The sequence below is a fragment of the Myxocyprinus asiaticus genome, chromosome 13, assembly GCF_019703515.2.
Source record: "Myxocyprinus asiaticus isolate MX2 ecotype Aquarium Trade chromosome 13, UBuf_Myxa_2, whole genome shotgun sequence".
Classification (NCBI taxonomy): domain Eukaryota; kingdom Metazoa; phylum Chordata; class Actinopteri; order Cypriniformes; family Catostomidae; genus Myxocyprinus; species Myxocyprinus asiaticus.
In genome coordinates this window covers 47302603-47305102 of record NC_059356.1, presented here as the reverse complement: position 1 = coordinate 47305102, position 2500 = coordinate 47302603, and the positions used below count along the sequence as shown (strand labels likewise).

The following is a 2500-nucleotide window of genomic DNA, read 5'->3' as shown; positions in this document are numbered from 1 at the left end:
TTAGAAGATAAACATGACTTATCCGGACCTGGAAATCACAAATGTAAAATTCCCTGATATTATGTTTTTCTATGACCAGGGGAACCCCAAAGAGAGTGTTTATGATTTAATGAGTTGTTGGGAAAGTCTAAAATATATTTAAAACAATTATACTACCCTAAGATTTACGCATTTCAATTTCATAACAAAATGTAATCAAATTGAATTGAGTAATATTTAATAAAAAAAATAAAAATAAAAATAAATATATATATATATATATATTTTTTTTTTTTTTTTTTTTTTATTCATGTAATTTTGTTAAACATTGCACAATTCAATATGATTTTTTTTTTTTTTTTATGAAATTGAAATGCGGAAATCTTGAAATTGGCCAAAATATATATATATTGTGTGTGTACTAACAATAAAAGGAACAAATGAATAAGGATGCATGTTAAGAGTGAACACTATTGTTTGAGGCACTTTTGGTTCAGTCTTCTTATAAATAACCTTTTTTTTTGTGATTCTTGAGTTGCAACATATTCTCTGGCAATCAATAAAGTTCTTGATGTTTCATTATAGCTTCTTCAGATCAGTGTTTTGGTTTCTCAGTTCCTTAAAACACCAGTTCATAGATATTTTTCTAAAGAACTAAAGAATAAACTGCTCTTTGTGTGGAACTTAATTATGTTCTCCAACACCGTAAAAAAATGAGTTTGCCTTTTAGTTATCATAACTTAAAATGTAGAGTTAGAATAACTGCCCTGAATTGATCTGGTTGAGATAACTCCAAGATGCAAGTTTTTGTTGGCTAAATTATTGCTGAACTTAGAAAAACTATTCCACTGAAATCAAATATAGAAGTCAAGAGAAATATACACATGTACTGCGGCATGAATAAATTAGGCAAATTGCAGCGTTACTGTCTATTATTGATTTTTTTCCCCATTTGCTCCTTTTATATATGCTGTTGGTTGTTGTGTTTGTTGACACTTTCAGTTATCCGTGATGTAGCAGTAATTCAAAGATCATCTTTTTACTTAATGATGTGTCTGATTGTTGTTGGTTTTCAACTGACCATTAACCATCAAATGCCAGTTTATTTTACCTCTCAAAATGGAATGGTCCAAACTACAGTACTGTGCAAAAGTTTTAGGCACTTGTGAAAAATGTTGCATAGTGAGGATGTCTTCAAAAATAATGAAATAAATAGTTTTCATTTATCACTTAACGTCATACAAAGTTCGGTAAACATAAAAACGCTAAATCAACATTTGGTGTGACCACCCTTGCCTTTAAAACAGCCCCAATTCTCCTAGGTACACCTGGACACAGTTTTTCTTAGTTGTTGGCAGATAGGATGTTTCAAGCTTCTTGGAGAATTCACCACAATTCTTCTATCTATTTTGGCTGTCTCAATTATTTCTGTCTCTTCATGTAATCTCAGACTGACACAATGTTCAGTGGGGGGCTTTGTGGGGGCCATTCTATCTGTTGCAGGGCTCCCTGTTCTTCTATTCTAATCTTTTTCTATTTGCAAATGTAATGTTTGGGAGTCTAACATTTATATTTCATATTGACACACTAAAGCTGTAGATATACATACCTATCTTAAGACAAATGTTTTTGTGAAACATATTAAGTGCCTAAGACTTTCGCACAATACTGTATGTCTAGAATTATTAATATTAAATGAAAATGTAAGTAATTGAACTTCTATAATTAGTTTGAATTGATTTAGAATGAAGTTGATTGAACTAAGAAAGTTAAGTTTAGTTCAAAAGACATTAAGTTAATTTAACAAGTTATACTGATTTAAGTCAACTTTCCCTTTGAAGCTGACACAGCATAAAATTATAAGGCAGCACGAACACTTACACTTTTTAAGTTTTTTTTACAGTGAATGACATAAGACTGTAAAAGCCTTTTTGGTTCAAACTGGAACCTTTTTAAGTGTACACAAATATTTACATGTACATTTAAATGTCATTTACATTTGCACTGCACAAAAACACTGTGTAAATAATCAGCATCCTTGGAAACAGGTGGATTGGCTCCACATTACATTTGCAAGCATGGAGGAAGACTTTCTGTGTGTTTTCTCACCTCGTGTTAAGAGTGTACACAGAAATAATACATTACATTAAACTGAATAAATTGAGTTAAATAGTAATTGAGGGGCAGTGGTGGCTCAGCAGTTAAGGCTCTGGGTTACAGACCAGAAGGTTGGGGGTTTGAGCCCCAGCACAACCAAAATGCCACTGTTGGGCCCTTGAGCAAGGCCCTTGACTGGTGCCATATCATGGCTGACCCTGCACTCTGACCTCAGCTTAACTGGGATATGTGAAAACAAATTTCACTGTATATATGTAAAACATATCTATAATGTGTGACCAAAATAAAGGCTTCTATTCTAGTTGTCAGGGTTCTGCCCTTAGTTTTGGGGTTTTTCTCCATTGTGGCAGATCCCTGACATGTACCACATCTGTTTTATGTCTTGAGTCTGGATTCAGCCACT

General features: G+C 32.8%; 1 protein-coding gene across 1 annotated transcript in view; it reads right to left on the bottom strand.

Moving 5' to 3' along the window:
• Nucleotides 1-2500, bottom strand: part of LOC127449900 (uncharacterized) — a 7851-nt gene that overhangs the window by 3244 nt on the left and 2107 nt on the right. The gene's annotated exons all lie outside the window — the stretch shown is intronic.